Source organism: Danio rerio, chromosome 8 (assembly GCF_049306965.1).
Source record: "Danio rerio strain Tuebingen ecotype United States chromosome 8, GRCz12tu, whole genome shotgun sequence".
In the NCBI taxonomy this organism is placed as follows: Eukaryota; Metazoa; Chordata; class Actinopteri; order Cypriniformes; family Danionidae; genus Danio; species Danio rerio.
Window position 1 is genome coordinate 15,574,999 of NC_133183.1, and position 18,403 is coordinate 15,593,401.

At 38.2% G+C, this 18,403-nt stretch overlaps 2 protein-coding genes across 15 annotated transcripts in view; one reads left to right on the plus strand and one right to left on the minus strand.

Moving 5' to 3' along the window:
* cabp4 (calcium binding protein 4) overlaps positions 1 to 7,720 on the minus strand; it is a 28,664-nt gene extending 20,944 nt beyond the window's left edge. Inside the window, exon 1 of one of the 3 annotated variants that reach the window (NM_001328057.1) lies at positions 7,573 to 7,667. The gene's annotated coding sequence lies outside the window, so the exon portion shown is untranslated. Of the gene's footprint in view, positions 1 to 7,572 lie in introns of all 3 variants that reach the window. The other 2 variants (XM_005166913.6, XM_073909912.1) reach the window with 2 other exon arrangements.
* Positions 1 to 18,403, plus strand: part of doc2g (double C2-like domains, gamma) — a 169,660-nt gene that overhangs the window by 24,360 nt on the left and 126,897 nt on the right. The gene's annotated exons all lie outside the window — the stretch shown is intronic.

Consider the following 18,403-nt stretch of genomic DNA (forward strand, 5'->3'; position numbering starts at 1 on the left):
GATATCAACACTTTTTGATGCACGTTGTGATACACAGAAAGCAATTACTTCTGAAATGACATGAGTTTGCTGGAGTCATGGAAAGAGTGATATTTGTGCACTTTTCTAAATAAGTAAAGTTCATAAAGTATAGTTTTTTTTTTTTTTCCTGAGCTGGCCTTTCGAATATGACTGCACCTGACAGATGCAGATTAAATCAAAGGTGGACCTTCATAGATAAAAATCTTTCGCACCTAGAAAGACTAAATCCCATTGAGATTTCTATCCCAGCCAAGGGCATCAGATACAGGCTTTCAGATGGCTTTGTCTTACTGTCTGACAGGTGAATGCTGAATAGAATCATTAGGGCACCGGCATTTTATTGATGTCATGCTTGTGTTAGAACTTTGATAACTTTTGTTACTTTTCTAATGTTATAAAATGGCATTTTAGTTTAATGTTATGTATTTGTATAGTTATTTAATAAGTCGTAGATATATTGAAGATGATGTAGAAGTCTAATTAAAAACCGAAGGCTTTAAAAGCTTAATTATTTTAGCTGTTTATATATGAGATCTACATGGAAGTTCAAATATAGACTGTATCTTGCAGTTTGAGTTTATCATAATAACAACAATATCTCTAAGTATGGCTATTTTGTGAATAATGCTTCATTATCTTGTGATTGCAATTATAATTTATGGTGTGTGAATTTGAGGTGAATTTGCAGATTTATTACAATTACTTGCTTCATAGGAGTTTGGTTCACATTGCCGGCATTAAGTCAGACTTGCTTCCAGTGCATGTCGGGCAACGGCAGGGCTTCCTCTTTGTCACAAATTCTGTTCATAATTTTTATAGACAGAATTTCAAAGTGCAGCCTTGGGCTGGAGGGGGTCTGGTTCGGGGACCACAGGATTTCATCTCTGTTATTCGCAGACGATGTCGTTCAACTCCAAGTCCGAGGCCATGGTGCTTCACCAGAAAAAGGTGGTTTGCAATCTCCAGGTTGGAGGAGAGTCCTTACCCCAGGTGGAGGAGTTGAAGTATCTTGGGGTTTTGTTCACGAGTGAGGGAAGGATGGAGCGTGAGATTGACAGGCGGATTGGTGCAGTGACAGCAGTAATCCAGTCTGTTGTGGTAAAGAAGGAGCTGAGCCGAAAGGCAAAGCTCTCAATCTACATTCCTACTCCCACCTATGGTCATGAGTTTTGGGTCATGACCCAAAGGACAAGATTTCGGATACAAGTAGCCGAAATGAGTTTTCTTCAAAGGGTGGCAGGGCGAACTCTTACTGGGAGGAGGGCTCGGGGAAGACCCAGGACACGCTGGAGTGACCAAGTCTCTCGGCTTGCCTAGGAACACCACGGAGGAGCTGGAAAAAGTGTCTGGGGAGAGGGAAGTCTGTAGATCTCTCTAAGACTGTTGCCCCCGCGACCCAGCCCCGGATAACCAGATGAAAATGATGATGATGATGATGACTTGCTTTATATATATATATATATATATATATATATATATATATATATATATATATATATATATTATAAAACTGGCTTCTGTAGATATGATATTTAGAAACTAATAGGCTGCATATAATGGAGGTGAGTTGTGTGTTCAATGTCTTACTAAACATACAAAATGTCAGTAAGAATATGCATTAAGTATGGGTTATATACTGGTTATAAAAGTTTAAACATACCTTTTTCTTTTTCTGACTCAACTGAAAGTCTAGACAATCTAAAAAAAAACATACATAAACTACCAAAAGATCAACCATCAAAAGATTTGAGTCAGTAAAATTATTTTATGTATAGTAAAATTTATGATTTAATATGATTTATGTATAATAAATATAATAAAATACACAATATGTGATGGGATGTCATTTTTCTTGTTGTAAGCAGGGCAAAAATGCATTAGTTGTCAAATGACAAGGATTAACTTAACAAACAATCAAACTTGTACAAACCCCTCTCCCAAAGCTATTAAGATTGACAACTGACTAATCTGACTGGAAGCCACGACATCCTTTGCTATGGCGGCCAAACTGAGTGTTGCAATTTACATCTTTGTACATCTGTAGTCTTTGCCATAGACTAGGCTTAATAATTCACAAAAACGATGACCAGGCATCATGGCTTTCCAGAGCTGAAAAAGAACTTGTATGTTTTGCATAGCAAACATTTACGGCTCGTATCAATAGTTGTTATGAGAGAGAGAGTGGTTGTGAAAACTTTGAGAGCATTGTCTTCCTCTGTCCATGTTTGTTGCACAGAATTCCATACATTTGCTTCATCAGGTCACAAAATTGTGTCGTATATGACAGTGTTCAACAAATTGTGCAATGAACTTACTTGAGACGTGTACATTAAAATATGATCCTCCGACCATCAGAATTTGCAGTTTTAGTCAACTATAAACAGTAAGGCTCAATCCCAATTCTACCCCTTAGCCCTTCCCCTTGTCCCAGTTCTCTTCAGCTTGAAGGCGTAGGGCTAAGAGGAAGCGCTAGATAGCCCTTGAAATGGAGATTTTTCAGGAACACTCCAGAATCTAAGGGGTACAAAAATTGTAATTTCGTTTTAATATATTCATAACCGCGTTTGTGTTTAACCGTCGTGTTTAAAAAAAAAAACTTTAAAAAAAAGCAAAATTTAGCTATTTATAATCCATAATAATAACTCCTGTATAGTAATCCCACAACATACTTTCACATCTGACACACAGTTACACTTGAATACCCTGTTAGAAAAGTCTGGTTATGTTTTACGGTGTCTGTAGGGCAGGGCGATTTGGCCTAAAACTACAGTATTAATTGATTGAAAACTCGTTTAAGATTAATTAACGATTATTTAATGTATTTATTTAATTTTTTTGCCCTACCTAGCTCATTGACAAGTTTTGTACAGCAAATATTACAAGAGATTTTTGACTGAAGGGTGCATAACTTGATTTAAAATAATTGAAGTAAAAACACACACTATCTACTATCTATGATTATTTATTGAACATCCACACTGAACTACTGAAATTAAAACACACATTGCCTAAAACGCAGCTCTCCGCAACGCCCACGCTTGTTACTGCTACCAAACCGACCAAATCACAAAGCTAGCACTACACGTCAGTGTGATGTTACATTTCTTTGAGAGGTGCGCGAGTATACGAAGGCTGTGCTGAACCGTACACGTGCAAGTATAATATCATGAAAATATAATAAGTATAAATCATAATAAGTATAAATAAGGCTTAAGAGAGTGGGATCCCATGACTCCACACATGGTAGGGAAAGTAATTGAATAAACTGACATAGAAAACATTTGATCGATTATAGGATCTGAATTTCGATTACTTTTCGATTAATCGCCCAGCCCTAGTCTGGTATAACATTAGCCCCTTTCACACATACAGACCTTTCCGGAAAATTGCCGGCAATTTTCCGGAAAGGTTGTATGTATGAACAGGTCCTTTTTGAAAATACCGGTAAATTCGTTCTGGCTATTTTCCGGAAAGAGAAGTTGTAACATTACCGGCAATTTGCCGGAATGCTGCGCTGTGTGAATGCAGAAGGAAGATTACCGTAATAAGCGCGTGCACGTCTAGAACGTGCTGACGTGAGACGCCTGCTTTAGCCAATCACAACATTCAGACGCGTTTACGTCCGCGCGGTTCATGAGAATAAAAGCCTTTGAATATTTTTCCAGACACATTTAGCTGCTAGAAGTTAGTCAGATCACGTTTATATGTTCTTCTTAATGCCAACTGTGTAAATAATCATCGATGAGATGCTTATGATAAGCCGTTGTTTGTTTACCTTCAAGCTTTGCGTGTGCCTGTGAAAACAGCCTGTGAGCGCCTGCACACGCACATATTATGAATCTCGACATGCGAAAGTGGTCCTGCGAAAGTTGTTCACAATATTGATCATCCACAGAGTTTGTAATTTATAGTCAAATGTTTACAAATACAAGCGCAGCCGTTCAAAGCTCATTTGTAGTGAATGATGTCAGAATTTACCGGTATTTTGGAATGGATGTGTGAATGCTCTTTTCCGGAAAATTTCCGTAACGTCCTCGCCTGTGTGAACAGCGCTTTTTTGAATATACCGGTAAAGTCGTTCCGGAAATTTTCCGGATATTTACCGGTATCACTGTGTGAAAGGGGCTATTGTTGTTGTTTTCCTGTGTGTGCATAGACTAATATGACCACAGTGTAAATGCACAGTACAGTTACCAGCTTACTGCAATATCATATCGTTATGATAACATAACATCGTTGCCTTCGGTGATTTCAAGAAGATAAATTTTTAAAAAAATAGCGCACCTTGAATAACTACATCAGCCACTTGTTAATGTCATATGAAGTAATAGATCGCAATATGATGACGTGTGCAGGTTACAGTGGTGTCCCATTTCTTAGGGCTAAATTTTGAGACCCTTCCCTTCCACACTCAAGGGCCAAAGGGAAGAAGTAAGGGTAAAAAAAAATGTACTGAGATTGGGTCTATTCATCAATCATTACTCCAGTCTTCAGTGTCAGCTGCAGTTACTTGAAAACCATCTTTTGCAACAATGCCAAAGTCTCTTTGGATCAATTTAACATGTCCCTGCTGAACAAAAGTACTAATTTCTATTGGAGGGCCGTGTATGAGCGCGGCCACATGTACAGTATAAAACGTTTACTCGGGGGCCCGTTGTTCATCATTGTGTGCCTTGTCTTGTGTTGGTCTCCTCGTGAGATCCATCACAAGGCCTTTGGCACTAGATCAATCATAGATTGCAAGAACTTTCCTGGGTTACATCAGAAAACAAGCCACAGAACAATACCCATGGAGCGCTCAGACTGGCGCGATCGATCCCCATTACCGATTTTGTGTCATGGCACTGAAATGAGGCCGACCCCCTCCTTTGCCATTACGGGCACGCGGCGATGGGATTTATCTTGCTCGACTTGACAATCCACCATCAGCTGCTGTGTTTACATCCAGACACAACTTTACTTCTGACTGACTGCATTCAAAGGCCCATCACTTCTCTATGGCTGTCATTCATGCGCTCGACATTACTGTAATTATTCCCCGAGTCTGTTTCAGTAATTGCCGTCTGATGGCTTCTCTCCTTGTCGGTTTCTGTACTAATACAGCAGAGCTTTTGAAAGAGATTGCAGCTTTGGCTGTCAATGTGTGTCTGATATGTTGCTGTTGAACGTGCTTTGTTGTTTGGGATGTTAATGAAGTTAATTTGGTCTTTGCAGCTGTAGATATTCGGGTTTATTTGAGCTGTGTTCAGATAATTAAAATGTCTTTTTATGTTTTTGTACTTAAAGGTGCTGTAGTTGATTGTCTTCAGAAACATATTTTGTTGTGCTGGTTGAAAGTCTCGTCATAGTCCAATAGTAATGATTAAAGTAAATGATCTAAATGTATTTATATGTGTTTTTATATTCAGGCATAAGACTGAAAAATGTTCACCCAATTAAAATTTCTCAGGCAGATAATTCCCACAATTCTGATAAGTAGCCTAAACTGTCTGTCAACAAATGTAGATTTGTACATCAGCACCCCTGTTCATGCAGACAGAACTACCGTTTGTGCGTACAATGTGCACATGAGAGAGTGACAGCGTTAAAAATAAATGCTGAATCAAACTTTTTAAAATACTGAATCAGAGTTACTTTTGCTTGCTGAAGTATTTCTTTTAGACAGATAATGTTGTTTAAAACTACCCTTTATTTATTTTTATTTTTTTATTTGGGGGGGATAGGACTTTATTGGGATAGGACAGTGGAGATTTTACAGGCAGGCAAGTGTGGGAGCAGAGATAAGGGAAGGATCGGCAAAGGACCTCGTGCTGGGAAATGAACTCGGGTCGTTCATTTTGAGCATCTTGGGTGAGCATCTTGGTGTTATGTGTCGATGCAGGAACCACTAGGCTATTCCCGCCAACATTTAAAACTATTTCAGTCACTCAAAGTTGATGTAGATTGTGTTGTATTATGAATGGGTTATATGCACAGAAGGGTCGTTCAGCAATTGAAATCTACTGTTGAAAGATTGATGTGACTATTTTCAGTTTCATAAGGTCCTTTTACAGCATTGATAATGTAGCTTTTTATTTAGTTTAACAACAAAACATAAGTAAATAGCACTATTCTGCCTGGTTTTATATTCGCATTGGTTCATTTTTGAACAATGACAAACTGCGACACAGTTCCTATATTGTGGTTGTTGCTAGATCGGATACGATTGTGGCTGGAAGTTAAAGAGGATTATTTATATTATTTATTAAATTTCCCAATAATTGTATTTTATTAATGTCCACCCCAACCCTAAACCCAACCGTCACAGTAACATAAAAACAGTAGTTGTATCGATTATTATTTATGCTATCTATTTAAATACCCAATAAAGTGTGTTTTTTAATGCCTACCCCAACCCTAAACCCAACCGTCACAGTAACATAAAAACAGTAGTTGTATCGATTATTATTTATGCTATCTATTTAAATACCCAATAAAGTGTGTTTTTTAATGCCTACCCCAACCCTAAACCCAACCGTCACAGTAACATAAAAACAGTAGTTGTATCGAGTATTATTTATGCTATCTATTTAATTACCCAATAAAGTGTGTTTTTTAATGTCTACCCCAACCCTAAACCCAACCGTCACAGTACTGTAAAAATATTATTTATTGTTATACAGTGTCATAAAAAAATGCTGCTATATGCGGCCAGCTGCATATCCGATCTAGACTTTACCCTACATTGTTTACCGCTACTCTAAATATTCGGTCTGAAATAACATGTAAGTAACATTGCACACTATGCACACTTAATATTGTAAGTGAAATATTGCACACTATGAGTTTTGCTTGCTACACAAATGAAAATAAGCTAGATATAATACAGTTTTTTATTCTGAATTGAAGTATTATAAAGTTTTCTAACTGGTGAATGACATGATCTGATGGGTTGTCTACTGTCAGGGAGGGACTGTGTTTTCAATACTATTATGCTAATGTTTGCATTTCGGTAGATCACCTACTGCACCTTTAAGCATGTTTTAATTTCAGTTCATTGCTGTGTATGCTTTTGCTATAATATTTGTTTTATTTGATTGTTTTTTAAATTAACAAACATTATTTTATTAATATCTGTTTGGAATTGTTTAATTTAATATTTTTTTATTTAAATTTTATTATTTACATTTTAGATCATTACAAGACCTCATAATTATGTTATTTATCTGTATTTCAAAAATGATTTTCAGTAGTTTTTGTTTTTTTTTAAACTTAAATTTCACCTATTTGCAAACCAGAGTGTCTAACTTTTAAGTTTTTTTGTAATTTATTTATTTAATCTTTATAACAATTAAAAAAATATTTTCTGTAGTTTTGGTCACTCAAACTAAAAGCTGAAAATGTTGCCTGAAGTTGAACTGAACTTTTTTTATTTAACTTATTTTAATCAGCAAAAATTACATTTAATTTAAATGCGTCATTTTTTGCAACAGTTAAAAAGTATAAAGTATTTACACAAAGTAACACTACAACTCTATTCACTATACAATACATTGTTTCTTTTCAGCTTACCTTCACAACGAGGAGATGAAAGCGTCCAAAAACCACTTGAGTCGATGTTTTAAAATCAATTGACGCTCCTCTGAGAGAAGGTGTAGATTGACTGTAGAAAGTGACCCTTCACCCTCCTTTGATAATCTGAGGAGCTGATAATCTGTCTAAATGTGTTGGGATTAGCATGTTAGATGAGCATGTCAGTGATGATGTGTTTGGCTTAAGCTGTGAAAGCGTTCCTGTGAATGTGACTGTCTGGAACAGATGTACTGCTCTTATTGTGATTGTGTATATTTCAGTATAGATATTAAGCTGAGCTAATTGTCACACAGGAACAATGCATTTTTAAGTACATGTTTAAACACATAAATATGTATGTACTCCAGTTTTTTATCATTTTATTTTCATTTTTATATTACTATTTTGATAATTTATTTTAATTTTAGAATGAGTGGTTTTTTGATCATTTTATGTACATTTGTTTTTTTAACTTGATCTGTACTAATTTGTAGTTTGCAATTTTAGTATTTTAACCCAAACTTATTTTCATTTTATTTAATCGCAAAATGACTTACTTTCATTTAGGTTTTATTTGGAAAAAAAAAAGTAATATTTATGAAAATTAGCCAATTATTGTAAGCATTTTAATGAAAAAAAAGAAAAAAAGTAATTTCAATTCTTTGTAAACCAACATGTCTAACTTTTGTTGGACGTTTTTCATCTGATATGTATATTTTATCCTATTTATTTTTATATCACTATTTCAGTAAAGAAACATGGTTTTTAATCACTTCAATTTTTGTATGTTAAGCCAAGGTCAAAGTAAAAAGCAAATATTCACTGAAAGTCTATTTCATTAACCTGCTTGCATCTATTTTTAATTTAAAATAATTGTAAAGCAATGTCTATATTTTGTTAGATATTTTTCATGTAATTTTTATCCTATTTTATTTTTATATCATTACTGTAGTTCAGTGAACAAAAATGGTTTTCACTCACTTTCATTTTTGCGTGTAAACAAATGCAAAAGTCAAAGTGGAAAGTGAAAGTGCATTCAAAGACTATTTTATTTCCCTTCATATTTGACAACTACAATGCTTGTATTATAAAACTACATTAAATGACTATATTATATATACACTTAGGACATCCTATCATTGTAAGAAAATACTGAAATCCATAACCTGATGCTCCCACTTAAGCCTGTGTTACCCTCATCTCATGTGACGACTGCGATTAAAAAAAATAAATAAATAAATAAAAGAAAATAAATAAATAAAAAATTCTAGTTTTATAATATCACTATATTATCATAAATGCAATTATTCGTACAGCCCTAATAATTATGCATTATTTATTATAACCATTTGTACTGTCATTGATAGTTCCACCAAGAACCTTTACAGGGTTTCTACTAAGTCTTAAAATGTCTTAAATTTGTAATGTAATGTGTAATAATGTAGCATATTTGTTGTGTAGGGTCATACACCCAAAGCACTTCACAATCATGAGGGGGTCTCTCCACACCACCACCAGTGTGCAGTATTCACTTGGATGATGCGATGGCAGCCACAGGACAACGGTGCCAGTGCGCTTACCACACACCAGCTATAGGGGGAGTGGAGAGACTGTAATAGAGCCAATTCTGTGGATGGGGATGATTGGTAGGCGATGTTCATTAAGGGCCAATGGAGGGAATTTGGCCAGGACACCAGGGTCACACCCCTATACTTATTACGAGAAGCGCCATGGATTTTTAATTACTACAGAGAGTCAGGACCTCGGTTTACCTCGGTTTAAAAACTAGATTAGGTGTTAAATTCACAGAAATTTTTTCTTGTAGGTCTTAAAGCCTTTTAAACAAGTCTTAATTTTGATATGTCGATCTTTCCAATCAATAACAATCAATTTCAAAAACACTTTCAACCAAACTTTATTTACCAATATGTGTTTGCTGGTTTGTTTTTGTTTGTTTAAAAAAAATTTCATGTATACAACCAGGGTTTGCTTGTTTTGACACATAATTCAAAAAATGTGGCAAAGAAATAACTATTTAGAATTTTTTTTGATTAAGGGTGCTTTCACACCTACACTTTTGTTTCGGAACGTGTCTCGTTTGCCCAGTTAGCGCGGTTCGATTGGCATATGTGAACAGGGCAATCGCGCTCTGTTCCGCGCCAAAGTAATCGCTCCGAGATCGTTTGAATGAGGTGGTCTCGGCTCGATTGAAATGAACCCTGGAGCGGTTCGATTGCAGTGAGAAAGCGATCCGATCCGAGCCCGGTTATATCACAGTGTTTTATGGATATGTAATAGGCTTACGGCTATATGAAGAGAGAATTATGAGTAGGGCGGGAAGTTTCGCGAGTCTCCGGATGCCCGCAAACGAGTGATGATCTCCCGGTAAGCTCGTGTCTCTCTCCCAGTCCTCAAATAGGCATCGTCGCGCACCCTTCTCACCCCATCCTACCGTGTCTCTCCTCAGACACGTCGCGCGCGCACCCTGTCAATCACCATCAAACCACCACCTCTCCTGACAGCTGAGCGGGACGCTGCAAAATAAACCCTGACACTCTGACCAATGTAAGGACAGTTTACTCGCACGTGACTTGTTTTAGCTCTTTTGGTCCGATTAGAAACTTTGCAGTGTGAAAGCGAACCGCTTCCACAAAACTTCCACAAAAATCCACAAAACTTTCCATTCCACAAAACTTTTTTTTTTTTTTTTTGTAATAGAAAAGGTTTCTTTTTAGATTGATAAAACGTTCTTTGAGGATTCAGAAACTGCTCTAGTATGACATTTAATATTTGGATGAATTTTAAGGTTAAGTACACTGTAAAATAAAGGGTTATCTACTTTTTAAAGTCCAATATCTAGTTCCATTATAACAGCATACCCATATAATGTGCAGCATTGCCAGCTATTTTGCCGTGTTGTCAGAAAAGAGTGTGTGTTAAATGAACTGTTCTCTTTCCTGGGCAGTGACTGTGGTGGAAATGATCAATAGCATTTTTTGTAGCCAAGACTTTAATCTATGTGTCTATACAGACATTGATCCTGAGTAACAACTGTGACTGCTATAGCCCTGGCCTTAAACACTGTGTTTGTGTGTTGAAAATGAAGATACAGATCCAGCATTTGACCCAAGTTTATCCAGGAGATTGATTCCAACTTCGTTCACAAATTGTAAATGAACTCTTACCACGGCAGTGACAGCTGATTGCAAGTTTCGGGGTTGTAATTATGGCTCCAAACTGTGACATAAATAAGCTCAAACTATTGCCTATAATAAGTTCCTAATGAAGGGCTGTCATGAAGACAGAGATGTGGATCATATACTCGGCCACATCACTGCATGGACTTTTAATTAAGCCACACAACTTAACCCTAGGGCCGAGTGTCATCTTGTTAGCAGACTGTGTCTCCAAGATAATCATTAAACATTTTAATTACTACCAAAACGGATAGTAATACTGCTGGGGTATATTCAAACTTCACAATCAAGCTTTATGATGAAAGTTGAATTAATTAAATCTCAAAATCATGCTTGGAGCCAAATATACAGCTGGGCACAACACAAACGCCTCACTGTTTCTGTAGCTCTAAGGCTTGGGAAAATGTTAGGAGAACGTTGCACGATTACACACAGAGTAATGTGCTGTGGTCTACTGTACGTTATGCACAAATTCCCATCTGCATAATTACGCCAGATGGTTTTTAATGTATTCGTGACTCTTGGAAAGGTCGTGGGTTCATATTATTCACGAGTATACATGTTTACACAATGCTAGCCATTTTCTGCAGCTTAGTTGGTTCTGTTTACAATTAGGGCTGCACAATAGATTGTTTCAGCATCAATATTGCAATTTGTAGAATGTTGAGTTGTGATTAGAGTTGAGCAGGGCCCACTGTTCAGAACATGTCAGATTTGTGAAGTTATTATAAAGTTTAATCATAATGGAGGAAAAGTTCATTGCTTACAGTACATGTGTTTTTAAGGGCTGTGGCTGTGTGAACATTTCAAGACCGTTTAAAGCATTCAGGCACAAAACATTGTACAATTTTACTTTCGTAAAAACTTTATTAAAGATGCATTTTATTTTATTATTTATACAATGAAGACTTTTCTGTGTTATACTACATTTGATTATTCGAATTCTGTAGCTGAATACTGTTAGAGTTTCAGTGCTTGTAACTTTAGCCCCTTTCAAAGTGATACCGGTAAATATATGGAAAATTTCCAGAACGACTTTACCGGTAAATTCAAAAAAGCGCGGTTCACACAGGCGAGGATGTTACGGAATTTTTCCGGAAAAGAGCATTCACAAATCCATTCCAACATACTGGTAAATTCTGACATCATTAACTAGAAATGAGCTCTAAACAGCTACGCTTGTATTTGTATACATCTGACTACATCTCAAACTCTGTGGATGGATCAGTATTGTGAACAACTTCGATGAAAACATATGGAGAAACACTTTCGCATGTCGAGATGTACATAATATGTGTGTGTGCTGGTGCTCACGGGCTGTTTCACGAGCACACCCAAAGCTTGAAGGTAAACAACAGCTTATCATAAGCATTGTATCGATAATTAATTACACGGTTGGCATTAAGATGAACATATAAACGTGATCTGACTAATTTCTAGCAGCTAAATGTGTCTGGAAAAATATTCAAAGGCTTTTATTCTCACAAACCGTGCGGATGGAATGCATCTGAGTGTTCTGATTGGCTAAAGTAGAGGTCTCACGTCAGCACGTTCTAGATGTGCACGTGCTCTTTCCGGCAATCTTCCTTCTGCGTTCACACAGCGCAGCATTCCGGCAAATTACTGGTAATGTTACAACTTCTCTTTCCGGAAAATAGCCAGAACGAATTTACCGGTATTTTCAAAAAGGGTCTGTTCACACATACACACCTTTCCGGAAAATTTTCGGTAATTTTCCGGAAAGGTCTGTATGTGTGAAAGGGGCTTTTGTTACAATAACATTTCCCGAGTGCTGTATAACATAACTTTTTTAAACATTTCTAATAACTTATTTTGTCTTTGCCATGATTAATATATCTTACTAGTTGTTTTGCAAGATACTGGTCTTCAGCTTAAAGTCCAATTTAACAGGCTTAACTAGGTTAATTAATTGTAACCTAATTAATTTAGGTTAATTACGCAAGTCATTAATCAACAGTGTTTATTGTGAAGCAAATGGAAAAAAATTAATTCCTTAAGGAGGCTATTAATTAAAAATAGATTTAAAAAATTGTGAAGCTGCTTTTATTTCATTCATTCATTCGTTCATTTATTTATTCATTTTCCTTCGGCTTAGTCCTTAATTTATCTGGGGTCGCTACTACCGAATGAACCGCCAACTATTCCGGCATATGTGTTGCACAGCGGATGCCCTTCCAGCTGCAACCTACAGGTATATCACCCTGCAGCCCAAGACCAGTTACTCACTGAAGCTAAGCAGAGCTGACCACATGGGAAAACTAGGTTGCTGTTGAAGTGGTGTTAGTGATGCCAGCAGGGGTCGCTCAAACTGTAATCTGAGTCCTAATGCCCCAGTAAAAGTGAAGGGGACACTGTACTGTCAGTGGGTGCCGTCTTTTGAATGAGACGTTAAAACAAGGTTCTGACTCTCTGTGGTCATTAAAAATCCCATGGCACTTTTTGTAAAAAGTAGGGGTGTAACCGCGGTGTCCTGGCTAAAGTCCCTCCATCGGCCCTTACCATCATGGCTTCCTAATCATCACCATCAAACAAATTAGCTGTATCACTGTTTCTACACTCCACCTATAGCCGGTGTGTGATGATCACACTGGCACCGTTGTCCTGTGGCTTCCATCGCATCATCTACTGGATGCTGAGACCCCTCTCATGATTGTAACTTAAATAAAACGATAAATGCGCTATATAAATACACATTACATTTTACATTACAACCCAGTCCAGGGAAACACCTATACACTCTCTCATTTACACACACTTGTACACTACGACCAATTCACCTATAGCTCATGTTTTTGCAATGAGCACCCGGAGGAAGTCCATACGAACACAGGAAGAACATGCAAGCTCCACACAGAAATGCCAACTGGCCCAGCCGGGACTCGAACCAGCGACCTACTTGCTGTGAGGTGCTAACCACTGATCCACTTCGCCATCATGCTTTTATTTTTTTCATTCATTCATTTTCTTTTCAGCTTAGTCCCTTTATTAATCTTGGGTCGCCACAGCGGAATGAACCGCCAACTTATCCAGCATCTGTTTTTTTTAATGCATGGATGCCCTTCCAGTTGCAACCCATCTCTGGAACACATCCATACACACTCATTCACACACTCATACACTACGGGCAATTTAGCCTACCCAATTCACCTGTACGGCATGTCTTTGGACTGTGGGGGAAACCGGAGCACCCAGAGAAAACCAAGGCAAACGCTGTAATAACATGCAAACTCCACACAAAAACGCGAACTGACCCAGTTGCGACAGCACTACCTACTGCGCCACGGCGTCGCCGCTTTAATTTTAGTCAAACTTAAAAAAATAACAATTTCTCTAGAAGTAAATATAGTACAGGAAAAACTGTGGAGGTATTTCTTGCTCTGTTAAACAGCACATGGGAAATATGTGGAAAAGATGGAAAAATTCACAATACACTGTAGAAAATGATATGACAAGACAATTCATGACTACAAATGTTTTTAAGTTACTTTAACTTATCTTTATAAGTTAATCAGGTTTTACCTACATTTAAGTTATGTGAAGCTTAACTTAATACAGGAGGGAAAATAATTATTGAACATGTTACAATTCTTCTCAGAAAACATACTTCTTAAGGTGCTGTTGACTTGAAATCTTCCCCAGATGTTACAACAACAAACTAGATCCATATATGCAACTAATCTAATTAGTTTACAAATTACGTTATGTGTGATAAAACATTGAACACATGAAGAAAGGGAGGTGTAGAAAGGCAGTGAAAGCCCAGACAGCAGCTGAAATCTCTCAGTAGTTCTTCAGCAACCCCCTGCCCTTCATCATTGTAAATTAATATTCGCTGCTTCGGTCCAATATCTACATTATCAGGATGATGAAGATGAAACCAGGGTGGACATTTCATTAAGACAATGATCCAAAACACAGCCAATGAAACTCTCAAATGCTTTCAGAGAAAGAAAATCAAGCCGTGGATTGACCAGACAATCACCTGATTTAAATCTAATATAAATTACAAAATAAAGATCAGATTTGATAAGCAATTAATTCATTCTCCATATGATGATGACAAGAAAAGTTCATTTGATTTAACCAAAAAATTAATGCAGAAATATTTTTTTAGGGTGAATAACTTAGCCTTTAACTGTAATTAGCAGACAAACAAAATATCACAATGTCAGATTTTTCCAATAATGCAGCCCTAATTACAATTTATGATAAGTTATCATTAGAAAGCAAATTGGCAGAATGAAAACATGTCAAACGCTGCCCATCAACTTTCAGGTTTGAGACTAGGGACCAACAGACATTATTGATGCTTTCTTCCTCGCTGTCCTTCATAGCATTTGTCAAAGGAAAGCGAGATGCTGTTTTTTCAGTTCCCTCTCCTAATCTTTACTTGGCAGAAGGTGTAATGTCGAGGTGAGCGTGCCGTCATAGTCTATTACACTCAATTATGCTTACTGTGCTCTAAAAAAGGCCTGATTTTGCATTGTGCATTTCCCGCGCAACTTTTTTTTCTGCCTTCTCAGAAACAACCAAAAGGCAAGTCAAGCAATAATGTTATTCTAGTGTGAGCTCCCAATAGACGTGGGCCATTTAAAGCCGCGGAACAAAACTAGAGTCAGCGAATAAAACGCCCGCTGCCTCTACCGATACATAAACACCATACTCTGAGAGGTACAGTTAAGTGAATTTCTCTGAACGTGCATGATATGAAGTTCTCAGAATGGCAAATTATTCAACCGTCGAGTGGATTGAAGAGAGACGATCATGTTTAAATTTCAGCGTTCAGTGGGTTGCATTGATGTGGGTTGAGCGTAATGTGTGTTTTTGAATGCAGAGGTATAGATGAGGGTTCAGGTGTGATGGTGTGGAAAGCTAGAGGTGAATGATGATGCTGCTGCTGCATGAGCGCATAATAGCAGCATTCGGCTTCATTAAACATGGCTTTGAAAATCACTAGACACACCGAAAAATAAGATGTCTCACGCTGGCATGTGCGTCGAGTGTTGGTTTCATGCTGAGAAATGCATGAATAGATCCAACACACTCCTACACACAAACGCAAACCATTGTCATACATATTCTCCTGTTATCTGATTGAGACATAGCATTTCAGTGTCTGCCTCAAATTTGGCTTGAAAAAGGGATTTTATAAACATTTATATTCACACACTGGCCACTTTATTAGGTACCGGGTTGGACCCTTTTTGCCTTCAAGCCTTAATCCTTCGTAGCATAGATTCAACAAGATACTGGAAATATTCCTCAGAGATTTTAGTTTCTTGTTGACATGATAGCATCATGGAGTTGCTGCAGATTTGACGGCTGCACATCCATGATGCGAATCTCCCATTCCACCACATCCCAAAGGTGCTCTTGGATTGAGATTTGGTGACTGTGGAAGCTCTTTGAGTACAGTGGTTGGACGTGTTGTGTGCGTTCAGATGCTCTTCGGCATACCTCAGTTGTAACAAGTGGTTATTATGGTGGCTTGAAAAGCCAACATACTGTTATCTCACTTAAACTTATTATTATTATTCTTCTTCTTTCTTCTGAGACTAATTTTAAAGTCTATCTCCTCCTAACCCTTTCAAGCTTCATACCTCAAACTTTCGTCAAACCTTCAAACTGGTCTGACTCGGGTTGCTATATCTTTTCCGACTGATCCGACTTTCGGTTTTCCGAAAAACGACCCGGAAAATTCCCAAAATTCCCATTGACTTAACATTGGGTCAAACTTTGTGACCTCATAACTCTGCATCAGACGTTCCTACAGACTTCTAACTGGGCTCATTTAACTCAGTCTAGCCAGCAGCCAATAACTGATGACCTTTAAACTTACTAGCCACTCCCTAGCAACCACTTTTGGCACCCTAGCAACTGTCCCATAGACTTCCATTGTAAAAGACTGCCATTGACTTAACATTGAGTCAACCTTTGTGAGCTCATAACTCTGCATCAGACTGTCCTACAGACTAGAGTCAGGCCTCATTCAACTCAGTCTAGTCAGCAGCCAATCACTGATGACCTTTAGACTTACTAGCCACTCCCTAGCAACCACTTATGGCACCCTAGCAACTGTCCCGTAGACTTCCATTCAAAAGACTCTCATTGACTTAACATGGGATCAAACTTTGTGAGCTCATAACTCTGCATCAGACTGTCATAGAGACTAATGGCTGAGCTCAATTAACTCAGTCTAGCCAGCAGCCAATCACTGATGGCCTTTTAACTTTCTAGCCACACCCCTAACTACCACATACTGCACCCTAGCAACTGTCCCGTAGACTTCCATTACAAAAGACTCTCATTGACTTAACATGGGATCAAACTTTGTGACCTCATAACTCTGCATCAGACTGTCATAGAGACTAATGGCTGAGCTCATTTAACTCAGTCTAGCCAGCAGCCAATCACTGATGGCCTTTTAACTTTCTAGCCACACCCCTAACTACCACATACTGCACCCTAGCAACTGTCCTATAGAATGTAGTTAGCTGTGCTATCAAATGCTTACATGCATATCTTTGCATAGCAGTGTCCTATTGACTTGGGGGATGGCTCATCTGACTCAGACAACCAATGAGCATCTCAATATGATAATAAAGCTCACAAGCCACGCCCCCAAATTGATTCCATAGACTTCCATTAAAATAGGCCAAGATGCATATCTTTGCATAGCAGTGTCATAGAGACACGGGGGTTGGTTCATTAGACTAAGACAACCAACCACATTCAAGTTAACTCTGTAACCTCGCCCATAGCAACAAAACAGAGTACCCTAGCAACCATTCATCAACAGCTATATCTCAGCATCAGAACATCGTAGAGACTTGGAGATTGGCTCGTTTGACTCATGCTAGCAAACGAAACTTCCTATATGCTACACATGCTAGCAGTGACTAGCTACATGCTAATATTGACTAGCCAAGTACTGTAACTTGCTAGAAATGCTTACTAAGTATAAATGTTTTATCAAGCATGTATGTGAGGCTTGCCTAGTAACCAACCAGGGTACCCTAGCAACTGCCTAGCAACCACCCAAATTACCCTAGCAACCGCCTAGCAACCACCTAGCAATGGCCTAGTAATGCCTTAGTAAGGGCCTAGCGAACACTCAGGACACCCTAGCAACCGCTTAGCAACCACTCAGAATACCTTAGCAACCACCTAGCAACACCTTAGCAACCACCTAGCAACCACTTGGGACACCTTAGCAACCACCTAGCAACACCTTAGCAACCACCTAGCAACCACTCAGAACACCCTAGCAACTGCCTAGCAACGCCTTAGCAACCACCTAGCAACCACTCAGGACACCCTAGCAACCACCTAGCAACACCTTAGCAACCACCTAGCAACCACTCAGGACACCCTAGCAACCACCTAGCAACGCCTTAGCAACCACTCAGAACACCCTAGCAACCATCTAGCAACCACTTAGGACACCTTAGCTACCACCTAGCAACACCTTAGCAACCACTCAGAACACCCTAGCAACCGCCTAGCAACACCTTAGCAACCACCTAGCAACCACTTAGGACACCCTAGCAACCGCCTAGCAACACCTTAGCAACCACCTAGCAACACCTTAGCAACCACCTAGCAACCACTCA